The following is a 23,464-nucleotide window of genomic DNA, read 5'->3' as shown; positions in this document are numbered from 1 at the left end:
GTGGATGGGGTCATATTACTGTGGGCGGCCTAGTGACGGCCACCGGGCTGGAGACTATAGTCTCTAGCCCAGCGAGGGTTACCGCCGTGGCGGTCGGTGTGGTATATTTTCTGTTTGGCTTTTGCCAAACCACCAATGTTATAATAGGGCGGTATGTACCGCCTGCCTGTTGGCGGTACTACCACCACTATAACACCAACCGTGGGGGTGGTAATGACCCCCTCAGTTTTTTGGGATATATCTTTTTGGCTGATGGTGTGGCTACAGACCCTCTGAATGTGAGAGACATAAAGGCTGTGATGGCCCTATCATTATCCATAAAGGAGGTGTTGAATTTCTTACGCATGGTGAATTATTGTGGAAGGTTTGCTCTGGACCCACAACACTCACTGCCCCTTTGAGAGACTTACTCAAAGGAGACACGCCATGGACCTGAGGATTCAAGCATGCTGAGCGCTCTGGTTCACAATGGAGGCACCATCTGCATACACCACAGTGGTGTGTTTTGACCCAGCAAAACCAACAGAGGTGTTGGTTGATGCCAGTCCCACCAGACTTGGAACAGTACTATCCCAACAGCAAAATGGCAGAGTATGGGCTTCAGTGGCATATGCAAGCTGTTCACTCACTTCAGCAGAAGAGTGGTACTTGTAGATTGAACGTGAAGTATTGGTCGTGCATTGGGGCTGTCTGCATTTCCATGTATACCTGTAAGGTCATTCCTTTTTGGTGTACACCAACAATAATCCTCTCGTCCCACTCGTGAAAGGTTCCTTGGAAAGCCACAGATGAAGATGACACTGAAGCTCGAACAATTGAAGAGTATGTGCAGTTGGTCACTGAGAGGCTGAGACCACTCTAAGTTAAACGAATTCCCAAAACAAAGAAAATTGTATGTTCTCTGTACAATGTGTGGCAGGTGCTAGCAGCCTCTGAAGAGGGCTCTCTGTCACCGGTTGGTGATCCTCAGAGTCTGTCGCACAAGGTAATTTTCTCAGCCAATGGAGGCATCAAGGAATTGTGCAGACAAAGTCATTCGAGAAACAATTTGTGTTTTTCCGGGATGGATGAAAGAGAGTAAGTGGTGGTCAAAGAGTGCTCCATGTGTCCAGCTGGTAGAGTTGCTGATTCACCACCACCAGTAAAAACTAAAGACAGTCCTCGAAAGCCTAGGTGGGGCCAGTGCAAACTTTGGCAGGTTCCTTGGTAGTTGGCTTATGCTGGTTGTGATTGATTATTTTTTTAAGTATCTAGAGGTTGAAATTGTGCGCAGCATGGCAGCAGATAAGGTAATTCCTAAAGTCAAGAAAGTGTTGGCCACTCATGGTATGATCAAGGAATTGAAAACTGATAATAGACCCCTTTTCAAGGTAATGAAATTGCCATGTACTTGACATCTATAGGTGTTCAGCATGTGAAAGTGCTGCCTCAGTGTCCTCAAGCCAATGAGAGGCCAAAACATTTGTGAACACCATTACTAAAGTGATACACATTGCTCATGTGCAGATTCAGCGCCTTAAGTGGGCAGTGTACACCCTTTTGCAAGAATAGCACCAGACACCATATTCTACCACCAGATGAGTCCCCAGTCAGTTTAGTTTTGGTGGGCATATCCAAGATGTGGTGCCTCACCAGGCAACATGGACTCCAGACTAGGCTAACACTGCTGAGGTTGAACTCCGGCACCATCAGAGCAATGCTATAAGCAGAATCAGTGGCCTCATTCATCTAGTATCCAAGTGGGATATTTGGTATATGTGAGAGTTTGCAACTGCAGGAAGCAAGTTCAGGCTCCTTTTTGAGCCTGTGCCATGGAAAGTGGTGAATGTTAAGGGCATGATTGTCTCAGCCAGCTGACAACAACAACAAATGTGTGGCCGACGAGAAGGTTGCCTGTGGGTGATCCGGTGGGCCACCCAGGAGGAGGGGACGAAACTTGTGGAAAGGTAGCCATCTCTGCAATTAAGGGTTCCCCTAAATCTTACCCCACATTGTGGAGGAGGCAGCTGAGCCTTCGAACAAATCTCCTGAAAGAGAAGCATGACAAGAAGAAGGCTGGCAGTACCCTCAATAGCATTTAAGGGAGAACCTGAAGACCTCTCAGCAGTATTAGGACTTTGATACATCTTGAGTTCATGAACATTGGGAAACTGCTGCAGTGTTACCATATTTGTTATTTCTGGTGGATGCTATTGTGTTGGATGGCTGTGTGTTTGTGAGTGAGAGGCAGGAACATGTTTTTGATTGCTCTTTTCTGTGTAGTTTTACTTTTGTTTTGTGTTTGTTTTGGTTTAGGAGGACTGTTGACCATAGGTCAGAAGGACCTTGGTATGTTTGGGCAGCAGGGTGAGGCTCCCACGTTTGGAGTATATTGAGGTCCCACCCTCACCACCCCCTCATGAGTGCAATAGTTGTGACTGACCTGTGACATAACAGAGGGTACTTAAGGAGCAGGCAATGAAGGGACGGGTAAAAAGAAAGTTGAAGTAGTGTTGTTGAACCGAATTAAGCACTGTTCCTGTACCATCTGTGCACTGCCTGTCATTTTCAGGTCATGATATCAGAAAGTCTAATCGCAACATGTCCCAGACGTGTGTAGGGCCCACTGCACTCCAATTATGGTGTCAGAACCCCAATCAGAGAGTTACAGGGCAAGCACGGCTTACTGGGCCGAAGCGTGAGATTTGAGGCGCTTGGACTCCTGATGTCCTGGGGCCCGACCTAACATGTATCCTGAGCAACTGGGCCAAGGACCAATTCAGCCCTTGACTCTCAGTAATGCTCGAGCTGTCCAAGGCTCACTCAGAGGAAAGGTAGATACAGGGAGTAAACATAGGCTCAGAACTCAAAATATGTGTAGCAGCAATAAATTATTGTCCACCCAAATACTAACTTTTATGGGAAAATGTATTTTATTTTACTGCTACTAGCAGAGAGGGAAATACAACATTGACAAACAACTTCCACAGTCCCACTGAGGTCAAGGCTCTAGTGTTTCTTAGGCAGTTCCGTGAGTCCCACTCCCTCCTAGCTCTAGCAATAGTGGTTATTCCCTATTCATTATAGGCAAAATCTAGGGTAAGCCCCACTATTAGTCCAAGTCTCATGAGTTTCACCCTGACTCTCTCAGACACAATTTTTTATTTGGCAAATTCCCATAAAATCACAAATCCATTAAATACAAGTTAAAATGTTAAATATTTTAAAAGTTTAAAATAACAATTATAAGACATTTTAAAATCATGGCCTATATCTAAGTCAAATTAGACAACTACATCAACAGAGTCATATTGTTTCCTGATAACAATAGCAGATCTAATAAAGTTTAAGATAGAATGACAAATTTGAATGGTTGGTAGTTTTTAAACAAAGCTCATTACATTCTTATAGGGTCTAACATTTGACCTGCGTAATAAAGTCAAAATAAAGGCATGTCTAGGGACAGTATAAAGTGTGCAAAGTAGGAGAAAGAGGAAAGTGCTCTGCTTGGACCTGGCATCACAGGTACAAGTGGGTAGATCTTTTTGCCATGCACATTGCTTGGGAAAGGCCACCCTAAGGTGAATTAAATTTAATCTAAAAGGGGTAGGAGAGAGCATACTAATGGACTCTGAAACCAGGCTAAATAAGGTTCCATAGTATCCGTTGTTGAAATCTGGATATAAGGTTCAAAAGATTTCTATTTCAGTGCTCCATGAAGTCTAAGGCTCAGCATATACACTCTCTATGGCGCTGTTTCACCATCTCCTTTCCATTTGTAGGCAAAGACTTTGGGTCCATAAACATATTTAAAGCCCCAGAGTTTGGAAAGAAGTTTTCAGATATGAAAGCCAAGGAATTCTATTCATTTTAGCCAATTGTAGACAGTCAATCATGCAATATTGTACCAAACTGGCCTTGGTGTTTCTCCAACATCTGACCCACAATAAAAGTGGAGCAACAACAATCAAGTCCTTTTGTACTACATACCCAGTTCCTCATGACAAATAATATTGCATTATTAGGTACCAACAGTAAATCTATGTGCAAATGTATTCTTGATACAGCAGATCTGCTTTACCATAACCCCACAGACCCGCCCTGTATGTAACTGCTGATACACATTTAGATTTATAGAGTGTCACCATCTGAGGTATTGGTCTATGACCTAATTTACAGGCAACATGGAATATTGCTTCTATATTTCTTACCGATTGCTGAGTCTTGGCTCTAAGATTGGAATTCCATAGCATAGAGGAGCTTACATACATGCCTAAATAGCAAAAATCATTCACCTTATTAATAATGTTTCCGCCCATAGTAAATTGTTCGGATTTTGTATTTTGGGGGCCACATATCATTACATAGGACTTTGTAAAATTTACTTTCAGATCAAGATCCCGCATAAAAGATAGAAAAAGGTCTAACAGACCTTGAAGGCCATAAGCAGTATGCGCAATTAAAACAGCATTGTCTGCATACAGTAAGACTGGGAGCTGAGTCTGCCCCATCCTTGGAAAGTCCTTGCCCTACTTTAGTAGGAAGTCATGAAACCAATTTATGTATATTAAAAATAAGAATGGACCGAAGATGCAACCCTGTTGTACTCCTTGCCTTGATGGAATAGGGGGTGTTCTCTCACTTTGTAAGCCGTACTGCACTGAGACTATCAGGTCTGTATGTAGACGTTTTAATAACTCCAACAGATTTAAATCAATACCTAGAGTTTCCATGATTTGCCAAAGCTACTCTCTATTTACCAGGTGGAAGGCACTTGAGAGGTCAATAAATGCCAAGTGGATGGCCCCTTTTTTTGCTGTTACGTATTTACTAAGAATGAAGTGCAAATTTAAGGCTTGATCAACTGTGCCTAAACCGGGCCTGAAACCATATTGAACTGGGGAAAGAATCTTTGCCTCCGTCACCTATTCCTCCAGATTGAAAAGATCACACTTCCTAATATCTCAGCGGTGGAATCTATAAGGGAGATTGGCCTATAACAAGTTTGATCTTGTCTATTACCCTTTTTAAAAATGGGGATGATGATGGCTAGTTTCCATGAAGGAGGTATGTTACACTGCACTACGCTTCTTAGGACGTTTGTGACTAGAGGGCCCCAAAAATGTGGCATGGATTTAAATAGATCTACTGGGACCCCATCTGGACCAGGTGCCTTTCCTGGCCTAGAATGGTTTATTGCAGTAATGACCTCTAGTAGGTCAATATGAGTATCTAATGCATTTGGGTTTATTTCTACGGGTTTCTGATTTGTAATTCCATCCCCTTCTTGTTGTTTTTCATTTTCAGACTGGAATACCCTTGCGTAGTGTTGTACCCAAGCATCTTCTGGGACCAAGCAATCATCTACTTTTATGTCTTGATCAGAGAAGTATGGGAAATTTATCACCCTCCAAAATTTAGAAGCATCCTTCAATTGGTTAGCTGCCATTAGATTTTCCCAGGCCTTGACTCTAATTTCCAATTTCCTCTCTTCCAGTGTTGCCTTGTACTGGCCCCTTGCCTTTTTATTTAGATCGCAGGAAAACGGAATTGATTTAAGTGCTTTTTTTATATTTTTGTGAGCAGCTGTGCACGCGGATTTAAATCATTGGTGTGCTACGGGTCCCAGTGTTGACCTGTCAGTGACCAGTGCTGCAGAGATGGCATTGCTTAGATGCTCATATTCCTGTACTATGAGGTCATGAGTTGGCCAATGTGTTAGACAGAGATTATTAGGGTCTAACTTTTATTTAATGATTCTCTGGTTGAAGGCCTTTTGATCAACCTTTTCCCATTTCATACACAGGCCTGTGTTTTTATTAAAAATAAGATTTCCTCTCCCATCCCTATTCTCTAGACCAAGTTTAATATTGTAGGCTAGGTTAATACACAGGGGATTATGATCAGTGGCACAGTGCGGTACTATCTTGAAATTGAGAATTAAATGAAAATGAGCTAGGCTAGAGTAAAATCAATGACGCTTCCTTTGGAGCTCCCTGTGAATGTCGGAATATTCTGAATATTTTGAGGCGCTTTCTCCCTTGCAAACATAAGGTCATATTTACTAATAAAGGTATTTTAAACATCCCCTTCATCTGAATGAGTAAAATGGGTCGTCTTCTCTCTTCGCTCAATCAAAAAACTACACGCATGTGAGCCTTCCGATTGACATAGGGGCATATTGAAGTCTCCTACCCAGAACATGGTTACGTCTTTGTCCTGAAGCCGAGTAGATGAATCGAGGAAATCAATTTAATCCTCAAGAACTTTCCTCAAAAGGCCATATAGTATATTATTATAGAAATTAATTAACAAAATACCCTTTCTCCCCTCAATCGATAATAGGACAATCATAAAATAAATTGAGGACCAAATTAGGAATGCTTCCATTTTTGGTAGGTGTAACGAAACAAGAACTGAGAGACCCCCTCCTGCCCTTCCTGCTATGGATAGTATCACTGGTTGGTGTAAAGTTAGATAACCATCCAGAAAAAAGGGATCTGTCGACCAGCTCTCCTGTAAGCAAATTATATTGTACATAGATACAAACCTTAGCCAGTCTGGGGTTTTTATTTCGACCAGAGCCCGCTATATTCCAGCTAATAAGTGTTAGAGATTGATGTCCGAATCCTGCAGCTGGATCTTTCATAGTAGTAGTAGGAACCAAATCCCAAGGGGGGGGCCTAACGGGTACGCCTCTCCGTCTAATGGAGATATGTCTTGGCCTTCTCCTTCTCTTAGCCCCTCCAAGTCGGCCCTTCCATACATGGCTGAATCTATGAGTCAATCATTTTCATCTAGGGAGTTCAGAGCCTGAAAACAATTTACAATGGGAGCATTTATCTGAGCCTGTAAAACCGCCAACCCTGGATTTTGGTTTTGGTATACTGCAAGGGAGTCTGAAAACAAAACAGAAGGATCACAAAAATGACTTAATGGGTATACTTGAATCCCCTATTTTGCCCTTGCAAAGTAGTCCAAATCTGCCAACAAGCATTTGACCAAACAAGGATTTTTAAAGTTTATCACGATGCAGTCTCCCTCAGAAGCTTTCTTTGTTGGGCCAGTCCATTTCACTCTATGTGCCAAAAGGATCTTATTATTAAAGTCCTCTTGATATCTAGTTTTTGTCCTCAGCCAGTGAGTGGACTTTCTCATCAGAGCTTGTGTATCTTCATTGTTACATCCATCTAAAGGAGGCACATTTTCTAGCACCGGGACTCCTGGCTATGGGTCTTCCCTGGCGCGGATAGCTCTGAATTGGTTATCTGGAGTAGCGCACTAGTCACATCAGTTTGGAAATTATCCAATCTTAGTTATCAGTTTAGTAATTTTCTCCTCCAAGGCTACACAAAATGGTTTAAGTATAGAATCAATTGAAAGGGTAGAATAATTTAAAACGTCTTTCCTCATAGTACATTCCCTTATAGTGTCAGGGGCCACCTGTTGTCCAGCATTATCTTCCAATTGTATATGGATTCTCTTTTTTGGCCCGAGACTCCTTTCACACTTTTAGCCCTTCCTCCCTCCCTTCTCTTTTTCGGAGGTGGGGAATCCACCAAAGAGAAATCGGAAATTGGGTCCTTATTTGATTCCTTAATTAGACCTGCATCCTGCAAGGGACGATGCAAGCAGTGCGCACATATTCAAAGATGGGGCGGGTCAGAGTTTGAGGGCTTTGGCAATGGCTGTTCCACTTGTGTGGACTTTACAAGTACAATAGCCGCCAGGGGTGGCCTCTGAGAGAATTTCTGTACGGCCCAAATCTTAATCTCCACTTGCTCTAATTCAGTCTCTATAGCTCCCATAACGGAGGATAAATAGCTTGTAATTGACAAATGGACTGGAGGGCCCGAGCCACTATTCCTCCTTTGCGCATTATTCTTTCTCTTCCCCATTAGGATAGTGTAGGAAAGTACCATCTTGCCTGGCATGTTACCCCCATTTTCACTGTATGTATGTTTTTGCCCATGTGTCACTGGGATCCTGCCAGACAGGACCCCAGTGCTCATAATGTATGCCCTGTATGTGTTGCCTGTGTGGTGCCTAACTGTATCACTGAGGCTCTGCTAACCAGAACCTCAGTGTTTATGCTCCCTCTGCTTTCTAAAATTGTCACTGCAGGCTAGTGACTAATTTTACCAATTCTCATTGGCACACTGGAACACCCATATAATTCCATTGTATACGGTACCTAGGTACCCAGGGTATTGGTGTTCCAGGGGATCCCTATGGGCTGCAGCATTTCTTTTGCCACCCATAGGGAGCTCAGACAATTCTTACACAGGACTGCCACTGCAGCCTGAGTGAAATAACGTCCACGTTATTTCACAGCCATTTTTCACTGCACATAAGTAACTTATAAGTCACCTATATGTCTAACCCTCACTTGGTGAAGGTTAGGTTCCAAGTTACTTAGTGTGTGGGCACCCTGGCACTTGCCAAGGTGCCCCCACATTGTTCAGGGCAAATTCCCCGGACTTTGTGAGTACGGGGACACCATTACACATGTGCACTACACATAGGTCACTACCTATGTGTAGCGTCACAATGGTAACTCCGAACAAGGCCATGTAACATGTCTAAGATCATGGAATTGTCACCCCAATACCATTCTGGTATTGGGGGGACAATTGCATGAGCCCCCGGGTCTCTAGCACAGAACCCGGGTACTGCCAAACTGCCTTTCCGGGGTTTCCACTGCAGCTGCTGCTGCTGCCAACCCCTCAGACAGGATTCTGCCGTCCTGGGGTCTGGGCAGCCCAGTCCCAGGAAGGCAGAACAAAGGATTTCCTCTGAGAGAGGGTGTTACACCCTCTCCCTTTGGAAATAGGTGTGAAGGGCTGGGGAGGAGTATCCTCCCCCAGCCTCTGGAAATGCTTTGATGGGCACAGATGGTGCCCATCTCTACATAAGCCAGTCTACACCGGTTCAGGGATCCCCCAGCCCTGCTCTGGCGCAAAAGTGGACAAAGGAAAGGGGAGTGACCACTCCCCTGACCTGCACCTCCCAGGGGAGGTGCCCAGAGCTCCTCCAGTGTGTCCCAGACCTCTACCATTTTGGATTCAGAGGTGCTGGGGCACAATGGACTGATCTGAGTGGCCAGTGCCAGCAGGTGACGTCAGAGACCCCTCCTGATAGGTGCTTACCTCTTTCAGTAGCCAAGCCTCCTTTCGTAGTAACCAAACCTCCTTTTCTGGCTATTTAGGGTCTCTCCTCTGGGCTATTCCTCAGATAACGAATGCAAGAGCTCACCAGAGTTCCTCTGCACTTCCCTCTTCGACTTCTGCCAAGGATCGACCGCTGACTGCTCCAGTGCACTGCGTGATTTGCAGCTGCTCCGGCTTTTGTGCACTTTTCCAGAACCTTTTTGGTGCACAGCCTAGCCTGGGTCCCCAGCATTCTGTCCTGCATTGCCCAACTCGCTGAGTGGAAATCCGACGTCGTGGGACCCTCCTTTGTGACTCTGAGTCGACTGCTGTCCTCAGATCTGGTAAGTGCCTGCTCTGGTACTTCTGCAGGTGCTGCCTGCTTCTGTGGGGGCTCTCTGAGTTGCTGAGCGCCCTCTCTGTCTCCTCCTCCAAGGGGCGACATCCTGGTCCTTCCTGGTCCCCAGCAGCACCCAAAATCCTCAACTGTGACTCTTGCAGCTAGCAAGCCTTGTTTGCTGTATTTCTGCCTGGAAACACTTCTGCAACCTCCAGCACGCCGTGGGACATCTTCCATCCAAAGGAGAAGTTCCTAGCTCTTTTTGTTGTTGCAGAATCTTCTGCTTTTTCCACCCGGAGGCAGCACTTTTGCACCTTCATCCGGGGTTTTGTGGGCTCCTACCCCCCCCGGACACTTTCGTGACTCTTGGACTTGGTCCCCTTCCTTTACAGGTCCTCATGGCCAGGAATCCGTCTTCAGTGTTTTGCTGGTGCTTGTGGTTCTTGCAGAATCCCCTATCATGACTATTCTGTCTTTCTGGGGTAGTAGGGTAACTTTACTCCTAATTTTCAGGGTCTTGGGATGGGGTATCTTGGACACCCTTACTGTTTTCTTACAGTCCCAGTGACCCTCTACAACCTCCCATAGGTCTGGGGTTCATTCGTGATTCGCATTCCACTTTTGGAGTATATGATTTGTGTTGCCCCTAGACCTATGTTCACCTATTGCATCCTATAGTGATTCTGCATTGTTTGCACTATTTTTCTTATTGTTACTTACTTGTTTTGGTTTGTGTACATATAATTTGTGCATATTACTTACCTCCTAAGTGAGGGTATCTTCTGAGATACTTTTGGCATATTGTCACTAAAATAAAGTACCTTTGTTTTTAGTAACTCTGAGTATTGTGTTTTCTTGCGATATAGTGCTATATGATATAAGTGGTGTAGTAGGAGCTTTGCATGTCTCCTAGTTCAGCCTAAGCTGCTTTGCCATAGCTACCTCTAACAGCCTAAGCTGCTAGAAACAACTCTATTCTACTAATAAGGGATAACTAGACCTGGCACAAGGTGTGAGTACCACAAGGTACCCACTGTAAGCCAGGCCAGCCTCCTACAGATAGGTGTTTCATGTACCTCAGATATTCCACGCACAGCAGGGATCACTCAGCCACACAGGTGAAAGAGGGAGGCCCGACCCAGCCTCTTCCAGCTGCTGATGGGAGAAGATGGGCCCGGTCATGGCCGGACACGGGCCCGGGCGCATTCCACGCTGTGGGAGTGCAGGGATGTTGATAACAGGCTGATGCTTGTCTCCTCCTCCTACTCGGGCAGCCTGGGGCTTGTGGTCCCCCCTGCAAGGTCTCCTCAATCATGCATCCTGCGCTGCTGGAATGCAGGGCTGTTGATAACAGGCCAATGCCTGTCTCCTCCTCCTATTCGGGCAGCCTAGGACCTGTGGTCCACCCCCTCAAGGTCTCCTCAATTGCACGTCCCGCACTACAGGAGCGCAGGGCTGTTGATAACAGGTCGGTGCCTGTCTCCTCCTCCTACTCGGGCAGCCTGGGGCTTATGGTCCGCCCCCACAATGTCTCCTCTATCGCGCGTCCCTAAAAAGTCAAAAGGGTTCCAGTGCCGAAATGTTATCTAGGCTATCGCCCTGGTCCTTTATGACCCGCTGAACCTATCCCCGAACTCTGGTCAGGTGCCCTCAAAATGGAAACATGCAACTGTGGTTCCCCTTCTGAAAAAATCTCCGCTAGATCCTAACAAACCGGAAAATCTCAGACCCATCTCGCTGCTGCCTTTTGTTGACAAAATAGCAGAGAAATGCATGAATCAACAGCTGTTGCAATTAATTGAGGGTAATGATCTGATGCAGGAGACCCAGTTGGGTTTTCGCCCTCACCCCCGTACCGAGTCAGCTCTACTACTAGCCTCCGAGCCTCTATACACATTGAGGATGAAGGAAATACTACTGCTCTGATAGTGTTGGACCTAAGGGCAGCTTTTGATACAGTGTCTCATGACATACTGCTGGAGAGGCTGTGGTCCTCTGGCATTAGTGAATCTGCCCTAAGGTGGATAGCCTCCTTTCTTCAGAACCGCACCTTTCAGGTAGTTCAACAGTCTTGCTCCTTGGAGATTATCCCGCTGAAACAAGGTGTGCCCCAGTGCTCGGCCTTAGTCATACGCTATTTAATCTTTACATGCGCCGTTTGGCGGAGATAATTGAAAGTTGGGGTTTCAAAATTGTGTCTTATGCAGATGACACCAACTGATTGTTACCCAGGACCAGGTTTTTTTCCACAGAGCACTTCAGATCGTGTCTGGCTAGTCTCACCAGATGGATGGAACAGAGCTGCCTCAAACTGAATGCCAGAAAACTCTAGCCTGGCAGGCACAAGCTTTGGCATCTTAAAAATGCTTCGAAAACTCCTAAGTCTACTGTTGCTAGCTGCTAGGAAAATGGTTGTGGAGGCCCTGATCACCCCTAGGTTAGATTACTGCAATGTACTCTACCTTGGAGCTATCAGAAACAGACTTCTAAAACTCCAAAAGGTGCACAACACTGCTGCTTACCTTTTACTAAACTCCCCGAAATTCTCTATCATGGGACAGAACCTCAGCACACTACACTGGCTTCCGTTAAGGAACAGAGTGACTTTCAAGGCTCTGTGCTGCTTACATAAAATACTGCGAGAAAGAGTCCCCAGTATCTGCATTTCTTCATCACTGCTTACCACCCGAATTGAAGTCTTAGATCTTTGACTGCAGCATTCACAACAATCCCAAGAGTGACAAGAGCTTGGGTGGGAGGCTGTTCCTTCAGGTTTCTGTCCTGAAACTGTGGAATTTACTGCCACTGGATCTTATGCGGAAACATCAAGGTCTGTCTTCTGTAATAAAACTAAAGACCTGGCTCTTTCAGGCCACCTTAGTCTAGAACTGGAATCTCTACTGTCAGGTAAATGAACCATAGCAGGGGGACACTCAAGTCTAGAGTAACCATGTGCTTTATATATCCCTCTAGCATAACATCTAGCAAGCAAGTTCCCCATGGGGACTGACTGGCCCAAAATCAATCTTACCCATACTTGCAGGATTGAAGCAACCAAAATTCCTGAGTATCCCCCTCTCTGCAGGCACTGGGGTGGCAACAGCTGGTTCAGGTGAGTTCGCTGCATGTGCAGACTGCACTCCTTCACAGCCCAAGTGGGTGGTCCTTGTGGTCCTTGAGCTCCTTGCATGCGGTTGCCATGATCACAGGCTCTATGGGGCTTCTCTAACCTGGGTAAGTCCTTTGGTCTGTCCCTCGGTGCTGGGGTGCTTAGTGCAAAGGTCCTGATGCTGATCCTCTGTCATGGTGTAGGCCCATAGGGGGTCTCCGCAGTGGTCTTTCTCCTCCGGTGATGACCCTGGCCAGATCACAATTCTTGCTTGGTCCTGGTGAACTCTGGCATATGGGGTCACCATCACTCCACTGCACATGGGGTCCAGATAGTTCGGCACAGCAGATTCCTTTGTGGGGCCCCACCTGGTATATGGGGTTGCCAGCTCATCACAGCACACGGTCTATGACCTACTCAGCATGGCAGTCTGTTCACGGTGGCCCTTCCTGCCATTCAGGATCACTGGTCCCCCACTGCAAATGGGCGATGACCCATTCAGCATAGCGATGATCACAGCTCTCTAAATGGAAATCCCTCCTGGCATAAGGGGTCATTTGTTCCTTACTGCACACGAGAGATGACTCATTCAGCACTGTAATGATCACTGCTATCTTCACAGCAGCCCTTCTGGGGCATACAAGGGTTGCTAACTTTTTTCCTGCATGCATGCAACACTCAGAATGGTGCAGTAGCTGTCTCCTCACACCTCGCTAAGGGAGTCCACTCAAAAGGATTGTCCACTGGACTTCGCTCCCCCTAATCTCTCCTCTTCCTCACTGGGCATACTGGCTTTGGCAAGCAAGCTGGTGCTGGTGATCTAGGCTCCAGGGCTGGTAGTCTTGGATTGATGTTCCCTCACCAAGCCTTGGCCCCCAGTCTAGGTCACAGGTGGAATTCTCGCAGAGCTTCTCCTCATCACACAGCATCATACAGCAGTTGACAATTTTTGGGTGTCTTAAGGTCGCCTTCTTATTGTCAATTTCAGACACCAAATTTGATTTAGTCTTAGGGGGTCATTATGAGTTTGGCGGATGGAAAAGCTGTCTGCCAAACTCCCACGGTCAGGTTGCAGCCAGTGTGGTCGCCTTCCCACAGGCCCCATGGGGAAACAGCTTACAACAGTGGTTCCCAACCTGTGGTCCGGGGACCCCTAGGGGTCCACGAAGCCTTCTCAGGGGGTCGGCGACTGCTTAGAAAATTAAAAAATATTGACAAATATTGACAATTTAGATCCCAAACTTCCAGTAATGGCTCAGTAAGGGGTCCCCGGATTCCAATAATGATTCAGTGGGGGTTCCTGGGTTCAATTAATGATAAATTGGGGGTCCACAGAAGTCAAAAGGTTGGGTACCACTGGCTTACAACATTGACGCGGCTCATAATTGAGCCAGCGGAAATGCTGCGGTGCGTAGGGTGCACCAGCTCCCATCACGCTGTTAACTGTCTGCAAAGTAGACAGTGAACAGGGCAACACCGCTGGCCATGAGGCCCCCTGCACTTCCCATGCCAATTGCATAGGTAGTGCAGGGGCCCACCAGGGGCCCACTGCACTCCATCTCTGCCAGCCTTTGCATGGCGGTAGCACTGCCATGTAAAAGCTGACAGAGAGGGTGGTTGTAATCCCCAGGGTGGCGCTGCTTGCAGTGCTGCCCTGGTAAATTAGGACCACCAGCACCACCAGTCCTTCCTGTGGTGGAAAAGTGTCGGTCTGACCACGGTCAGAATGTGGTGGTCTGAGTGGTCTGAGTGCCGCAAAAGCAGTCAGACCACCGCTTTGGCAGCGGTCAGACCACCACTGCGACCCTTGCTCATAATTAGGCCCTTAGTTTTTGAAGTTTATGTTCCAGTCTGCTTACTTTTGAAGTGCTCACTTCTGTGCCCTCTCTTCTTCCAGAAAGCAGTCTGTCACAGCAGGAGGGACTCCAAAGCTGATAGTCCCACAACACATGCAATGAGAGTGACTAGAATTCACGCTTGATGTCAGCAGCTTTCATATGTGCATCAAAAGGTTAGCCCAGGGCCTCTGCCCTACACTTTATGATTCTCTTATCAGCCACACCTCCTTCCAAATATGTGTTCAGTCCCCTTCTTTGTGACCTGTCTCTGAATCAAAAAGCACCTTTTGAAGTGCACTGGAAAAGCCGGCTCTCCTTTTTCTAGTGTGTACCACCCAGCTTATAGGAATGAAGAAATTCATAAATCTGCCTGGGGAGAATCCTCTACCTACACATGTTTCACCATACTGCCCTGGGTCTCCCAAAATAGAACCCAGAGTCAGCCTTGTACTGTACCATGCACAGTGTTGTAGGAAATGTTAACATTTAACACAATGTAGAAAATATGAAACACAGAAATATTGAGCAACATCAAGCCCAAGCAGGTACCCCACAACTGTTCATAGTTTTAAAAAAAAAACAGTTTAGGCCCAACTCCCACACTGACATGAACAAGGTGAAAAGTACACTCAAGAACATACTGGAATACGAAACTTGAAAGGGTTTTTAGTTAAAGGCCAACTCATGTCTAACGGACCCAAAAGCAGTTATGGCATGAGCACACAAGTCCCCCGGCACATACTCCGTGCCTTCAAACAGATTGGGGCCTGATTAGACAATAGGTCCATAACCAAATTAGACCAGAGCACACAGGTGCTTGATTAAACAATGGGTGCAGGGAAGAAACTAAATTCTGAGCACACAGAGGCCTCAGACAAACAATGCTGCCAGCACACACTCTAAGGAAATTGTATATCCCATGAAACACCCATGCATTTTTAGGTTAAAGAATGCCCGGTCATAAAGCATTGTCAGAAGTGTAATGAAGGGTGTGTAATGGTTTAGTTCAGGAATTCAGGGTTATGGGGTCACATGTCTTAAAGTGTTTTTCCATCTTAAATCTGTAACTTGCATGTTACTTATCATTTACTATGCGTAATAAAGAATTGTATTGATTTGTACAAAAAGCCCTGCTTGCAAACAGGCATTTGAGAAAAAACGCAGAGGTAGCTTGAGGAGGGCTAAGTTGCAGTCTGTAGTGTTTTTCTCCCTGTCGCAACAGTTAGTAAATAGTGTCTTTGGATTGCCAAGAAGAATTTGTGTGGTTATTTGAGTTGGAGAATTTGTCTATCCCATGACAGTTGGCGAGCTAGATTCAAGGAGATTCCTTTGCCCCCTCTCCCTACCTAAACGGCTGGCACGGAAGACCACCTACCCCCTGCTGCAGAGAAACCAGTGCACACATTTTGATGAGGTAAGCAGAAGCCGAGTATAAGCTGAAGTTCTGCCTATGCATGGGGGTTGGGAAGGATCAGGGGGCTGCCATCTTTTTAAGGTGAGGAGAAAGCAGATCATAATTCTTGTTTATGAATTAGTGTGTTCTTCTTGGCAATGTTAAATGCAAATGTAAATAAATATAAGACTTAAGGTAGTAAGAGACAGAAGAGTACTGCATGCAATTTATTTTTAATTGGAGGATTTTGTCCGTGTGTTGCACAATCAACAAGGCGCCTGCATAACTAGTTAACCTGTGATTCCCAACTGCGGTTGCAAGTGGCCTATGTGGGAACTTTGAAATCAGAAGGTGCCCGTATGTGTTCCATTTGACACCGAGGGACAGCTGAAAAGCTGGTGTAGGTAAACCTTACCTACAGTTAAAATCTAAACACTCAAATTCCCAATCCTGTACCTAATGTCCGTCAGTCTTTCCATGGTTTCTAAAACTCACGGTCTGAACAGAATCTCTTCTGGCGCATGGAGGAAGGTAGCCAGGGGTTGCTAGTTACATTTTTTGAAAAGTAGATTAGAGATGTGGTTATTGCCCTAGAATAGGATTTTGTGTTGTAGTGTTTGTGTGACTGAAGGTGAACATGTGCATATTTTAATGAAATGTGGCCGCAGTTTGATGTTGGTGTGTAGTATTGTATAATGCAAAAAGTGTTGTTCTGAATATTGTAGGAGGCTGGACTGGCTTGTAGTGAGTACCAAGGGGTACTTGCACCTTGCACCAGGCCCAGTTATCCCTTATTAGTGTATAGGGTGTCTAGCAGCTTAGGCTGATAGATAATGGTAGCTTAGCAGAGCAGCTCAGGCTGAACTAGGAGACGTGTGAAGCTACTACAGTACCACTTAGTGTCATATGCACAATATCATAAGAAAACACAATACACAGTTATACTAAAAATAAAGGTACTTTATTTTTATGACAATATGCCAAAGTATCTTAGAGTGTACCCTCAGTGAGAGGATAGGAAATATACACAAGATATATATACACAATAGCAAAAATATGCAGTATAGTCTTAGAAAACAGTGCAAACAATGTATAGTTACAATAGGATGCAATGGGGAAACATAGGGATAGGGGCAACACAAACCATATACTCCAGAAGTGGAATGCGAACCACGAATGGACCCCAAACCTATGTGACCTTGTAGAGGGTCGCTGGGACTATTAGAAAATAGTGAGAGTTAGCAAAATAACCCTCCCCAAGACCCTGAAAAGTGAGTGCAAAGTGCACCAAAGTTCCCCTAAGGACAAATTAGTCGTGTTAGAGGGAGAATGCAAGGAAAACACAAATCAGCAATGCAACAACGATGGATTCCTGACTGAGGGTACCTGTGGAACAAGGGGACCAAGTCCAAAAGTCACAAGCAGCTCGGAGATGGGCAGATGCCCAAGAAATGCCAGCGGTTGGTGCAAAGAAGCTCTTACTAGGCTGAAGAACTGTGAATACTGCAGGAACGACAAGGGCTAGAGACTTCCCCTTTGGAGGATGGATCCCCCACGCCTTGGAGAGTCGTGCAGAAGTGTTTTCCCGCCGGATGGACGCCAACAAGCCTTGCTACACGCAAATCGTGCGTTTGGCGTTTTTGGACGCTGCTGGGGCCCAGGAGGGACCAGAAGGTCGCAAATTGGACCTGCAGAGAGAGGGGACGTCGAGCAAGACAAAGAGCCCTCACTGAAGCAGGTAGCACCCGGAGAAGTGCCAGAAACAGGCACTACGAGGATGCGTGAAATGGTGCTCGCCGAAGTTGCACAAAGGAGTCCCACGTCGCCGGAGACCAACTTAGAAAGTCGTGCAATGCAGGTTAGAGTGCCGTGGACCCAGGCTTGGCTGTGCACGAAGGATTTCCGCCGGAAGTGCACAGGGGCCGGAGTAGCTTGCAAAGTCGCGGTTCCCAGCAATGCAGCCCAGCGAGGTGAGGCAAGGACTTACCTCCACCAAACTTGGGCTGAAGAGTCACTGGACTGTGGGGGTCACTTGGACGGTGTCGCTGGATTCGAGGGACCTCGCTCGTCGTGCTGAGAGGAGACCCAAGGGACCGGTAATGCAGCTTTTTGGTGCCTGCGGTTGCAGGGGGACGATTCCGTCGACCCACGGGAGATTTCTTCGGAGCTTCTGGTGCAGAGAGGAGGCAGACTACCCCCACAGCATGCACAAGCAGGAAAACAGTCGAGAAGGCGGCAGGATCAGCGTTACAGAGTTGCAGTAGTCGTCTTTGCTACTATGTTGCAGGTTTGCAGGCTTCCAGCGCGGTCAGCGGTCGATTCCTTATCAGAAGGTGAAGAGGGAGATGCAGAGGAACTCGGCTGAGCTCATGCATTCGTTATCTAAAGTTTCCCCAGAGACAGAGACCCTAAATAGCCAGAAAAGAGGGTTTGGCTACCTAGGAGAGAGGAAAGGCTACTAACACCTGAAGGAGCCTATCACAAGGAGTCTCTGACGTCACCTGGTGGCACTGGCCACTCAGAGCAGTCCAGTGTGCCAGCAGCACCTCTGTTTCCAAGATGGCAGAGGTCTGGAGCACACTGGAGGAGCTCTGGACACCTCCCAGGGGAGGTGCAGGTCAGGGGAGTGGTCACTCCCCTTTCCTTTGTCCAGTTTCGCGCCAGAGCAGGGGCTAAGGGGTCCCTGAACCGGTGTAGACTGGCTTATGCAGAATTGGGCACCTCTGTGCCCAACAAAGCATTTCCAGAGGCTGGGGGAGGCTACTCCTCCCCTGCCTTCACACCATTTTCCAAAGGGGGAGGGTGTCACACCCTCTCTCAGAGGAAGTTCTTTGTTCTGCCATCCTGGGCCAGGCCTGGCTGGACCCCAGGAGGGCAGCTGCCTGTCTGAGGGGTTGGCAGCAGCAGCAGCTGCAGAGAAACCCCAGGAAGGGCAGTCTGGCAGTACCAGGGTCTGTGCTACAGACCACTGGGATCATGGAATTGTACCAACAATGCCAGGATGGCATAGAGGGGGCAATTCCATGATCATAGACATGTTACATGGCCATATTCGGAGTTACCATGGTGAAGCTACATATAGGTAGTGACCTATATGTAGTGCACGCGTGTAATGGTGTCCCCGCACTCACAAAGTTCAGTGAATTGGCTCTGAACAATGTGGGGGCACCTTGGCTAGTGCCAGGGTGCCCTCACACTAAGTAACTTTGCACCTAACCTTTACCAGGTAAAGGTTAGACATATAGGTGACTTATAAGTTACTTAAGTGCAGTGTAAAATGGCTGTGAAATAACGTGGACGTTATTTCACTCAGGCTGCAGTGGCAGGCCTGTGTAAGAATTGTCAGAGCTCCCTATGGGTGGCAAAAGAAATGCTGCAGCCCATAGGGATCTCCTGGAACCCCAATACCCTGGGTACCTCAGTACCATATACTAGGGAATTATAAGGGTGTTCCAGTAAGCCAATGTAAATTGGTAAAAATGGTCACTAGCCTGTCAGTGACAATTTGGAAAGAAATGAGAGAGCATAACCACTGAGGTTCTGATTAGCAGAGCCTCAGTGAGACAGTTAGTCACTACACAGGTAACACATTCAGGCACACTTATGAGCACTGGGGCCCTGGGTTACCAGGGTCCCAGTGACACATACAACTAAAACAACATATATACAGTGAAAAATGGGGGTAACATGCCAGGCAAGATGGTACTTTCCTACAAATATACATTGCATGAAATTAAGGGCCTGATTACAACTTTGGAGGAGGTGTTAATCGGTCCCAAATGTGACGGATATACCACCAGCCGTATAACGAGTTCCATAGGATATAATGGACTCGTAATACGGCTGGTGGTATATCCGTCACATTTGGGACGGATTAACACCTTCCTCCAAAGTTGTAATCAGGCCCCTAATGTTTATAGTATAATATGCCCCGTAGAATTGGAGAAGCAAAATTAAAAGTTGAATGTACATTTTGAAATGATTAGTAGAAAATATGGTAGTAGAATCGATAATAAAATGTAAAGTATTAAACACCCCTGATTAAAGAGACCCCTTTATTGCATATGCAGAAGGTATTCTCCAGTGACATGAAGTAATTACAAAGGTATAGCCTGGAGTGCTTTAAAGCCAACCAAAATCATACGTATCCTTGCCCAAAATAAGGAACGATCAACGATAGGATAATTGAGTATGTTATCACATATTTCCAAAGCAAAAATGTGGGAGCCAAATTAAAGAAAAGGGAAGTCACCGTAGCCTTACAGAGAATATTTAGTAAGAAGTCAAAAGACTCCTCCCAAGGAGATACCCCTAATACACCGTCTGGTCCCCCAACACCATATGACCCTATGAGCACAGCACCCACAGTGTCTTGCATCTACCTAAAAGTGCAGCTTACAAGAAGCTGCAGTAGGGTTTGAGAACCATGAAATTGGAACCCCTCCACATTCTCCGACAGCGACCCTGAAGGTAACTCTACGAATACTGAAGCCAAAGAGGACAAGCACTCCTAGGAAGAAAATATGGTAGGGGACCCCAATTTTCAAGGCAATTAGAGGCTCATTTCGTATTGCATCTAGATCCAACCTATCCTCAGCAGGGTAAGAGCAAAGAACAGAGTTCAGGGGATAGTGATGACCAACCATATATTTCATCAGCAATGTTGCGGTTGCTTCAGAAAAGAGATACTGCAGATAGAATAATTAGAGAACAGGTGTCCACCTCACAACAAAGGGGCATAGGGAATGCAGAGTAGAGTGACTGTGTGCATAGGGCTGTAAATACGACAGCCAATATCTCAAGGAAGGGATCAGGATCATGGAAGAAATGAAGGTAGACTGCCTCCTTGGCAGAAGGAAAAGGGGGGTGTTGTAGTCTTGCCAGAGAGTATGCAGGACTGGCTATTATGTAGTAAGAGTAGGAGAGCCACAAGTCAAGTAATGAGAGAAGGGTATGTCAATGGCTTTACAGGACAAACTCAGAGAAGTTTTGGCAAACTAGTGGGCAGGAAAGAATCCATACACCTAGTGTGTGGAGAGCATGGGTGAACTGCTTCAAACCCAAGATGTAAGTCACCCTACTTATGATATCCAAGAGAGACCACTCATTGACTTAGACTACACAAGGGGCACGTGGAGACTGCCTAAACTAACTGATGCAAGGGAAAGAGAGCGAGATGTGCTCCCTAGAAGTAGAAAACTCTGAGATACAGAGCTTGAGCAGTTACAATTCCAAAGCACCCATTGCCAGACCCCAGAATGGGATCCAGTGAGGTTAGGGGGCAGGTGACACTACACAACAGACCAGCACAGCAAATGAGCACCTGTAGGAAGTTGGCTCTGTATGCACTATTTCAAAGTAAGGAATAGTATGCACAGAGTCCAAGGGTTCCCCTTAGAGGTAAGATAGTGTCAAAAAGAGATAATTTGAATGCTCTATTTTGTGGTAGTGTGGTCGAGCAGTAGGCTTATCAGAGGGTAGTGTTAAGCATTTGTTGTACACACACAGGCAATAAATGAGGAACACACACTCAGAGACCATTCCAGGCCAATAGGTTTTTGTATAGAAAAATATATTTTCTTAGTTTATTTTAAGAACCACAGGTTCAAGATTTACAAGTAATGCTTTAAATGAAAGGTACTTCACTTAGGAACTTTAGGAACTTTGAATTAGCAAAATAGCATATACATTTTTCACATAAATGACATATAGCTATTTTAAAACTAGACAGTGCAATTTTCAACAGTTCCTGGGGGAGGTAAGTGTTTGTTAGTTTTTGCAGGTAAGTAAACCACCTACAGGGTTAAAAATTGGGTCCAAGGTAGCCCACCGTTGGGGGTTCAGGGCAACCCCAAATTTACCACACCAGCAGCTCAGGGCCGGTCAGGTGCAGAGGTCAAAGTGGTGCCCAAAATGCATAGGCTTCAATGGAGAAGGGGGTGCCCCGGTTCCAGTCTGCCAGCAAGTAAGTACCCGCGTCTTCGGAGGGCAGACCAGGGGGGTATTGTAGGGCACCGGGGGGGACACAAGTCCACACAGAAAGTACATCCTCAGCGGCACGGGGGCGGCCGGGTGCAGTGTGCAAACAAGCTTCAGGTTTGCAATAGGATTCAATGGGAGACCAAGGGGTCTCTTCAGCGATGCAGGCAGGCAAGGGAGGGGGTCCTCGGGGTAGCCACCACCTGGGCAAGGGAGAGGGCCACCTGGGGGTCGCTCCTGCACTGGAGGTCGGATCCTTCAGGTCCTGGGGGCTGCAGGTGCAGTGTCTTTACCAGGCGTCGGGTCTTTGAAGCCGGCAGTCGCGGTCAGGGGGAGCCTCGGGATTCCCTCTGCAGGCGTCGCTGTGGGGGCTCAAGGGGGTCAACTCTGGCTACTCACGGTCTCGTAGTCGCCGGGGAGTCCTCCCTGTGCTGTTTGTTCTCCACAAGTCGAGCCGGGGGCGTCAGGTGCAGAGTGCAAAGTCTCACGCTTCCGGCGGGAAATGTGTGTTGGTTCAAAGTTGCTTCTTTGTTGCAAAGTTGCAGTCTTTGTGGAACAGAGCCGCTGTCCTCAGGAGTTCTTGGTCCTTCTAGTTGCAGGGTAGTCCTCTGAGGCTTCAGAGGTTGCTGGACCCTGGGAACACGTCGCTGGAGCAGTGTCTTTAGAAGTGGGGAGACAGACCGGTAGAGCTGGGGCAAAAGCAGTTGGTGTCTCCGTCTTCTCTGCAGGTTTTCAGTTCAGCAGTCCTCTTCTTCTTAGGTTGCAGGAATCTATCTTGCTGTGTTCTGGGAGACCCTAAATACTCAATTTAGGGGTGTGTTTAGGTCTGGGGGGTTAGTAGCCAATGGCTACTAGCCCTGAGGGTGGCTACACCCTCTTTGTGCCTCCTCCCTGAGGGTAGAGGGACACATCCCTAATCCTATTGGGGGAATCCTCCATCTGCAAGATGGAGGATTTCTAAAAGTCAGAGTCACCTCAGCTCAGGACACCTTAGGGGCTGTCCTGACGGGCCAGTGACTCCTCCTTGTTTTTCTCATTATCTCCTTCGGCCTTGCCGCCAAAAGTGGGGCCGTGGCCGGAGGGGGCGGGCAACTCCACTAGCTGGAGTGCCCTGGGGTGCTGTAACAAAGGGGGTGAGCCTTTGAGGCTCACCGCCAGGTGTTACAGTTCCTGCAGGGGGAGGTGAGAAGCATCTCCACCCAGTACAGGCTTTGTTACTAGCCACAGAGTGACAAAGGCACTCTCCCCATGTGGCCAGCAACATGTCTGGTGTGTGGCAGGCTGCTAAAACCAGTTAGCCTACACGGGTAGTCGGTTAAGGTTTCAGGGGGCACCTCTAAGGTGCCCTCTGGGGTGTATGTTACAATATAATGTACACTGGCATCGTTGTGCATTTATTGTGCTGAGAAGTTTGATACCAAACTTCACAGTTTTCAGTGTAGCCATTATGGTGCTGTGGAGTTCATGCATGACAGACTCCCAGACCATATACTCTTATGGCTACCCTGCACTTACAATGTCTAAGGTTTTGCTTAGACACTGTAGGGGCATAGTGCTCATGCACTTATGCCCTCACCTATGGTATAGTGCACCCTTCCTTAGGGCTGTAAGGCCTGCTAGAGGGGTGACTTATCTATACCTATAGGCAGTGTGAGGTTGGCATGGCACCCTGAGGGG

The sequence above is a fragment of the Pleurodeles waltl genome, chromosome 8 (assembly GCF_031143425.1).
Source record: "Pleurodeles waltl isolate 20211129_DDA chromosome 8, aPleWal1.hap1.20221129, whole genome shotgun sequence".
In the NCBI taxonomy this organism is placed as follows: Eukaryota; Metazoa; Chordata; class Amphibia; order Caudata; family Salamandridae; genus Pleurodeles; species Pleurodeles waltl.
The sequence above is the reverse complement of the archived record's forward strand: the minus strand, read 5'-3'. Positions refer to the sequence as shown.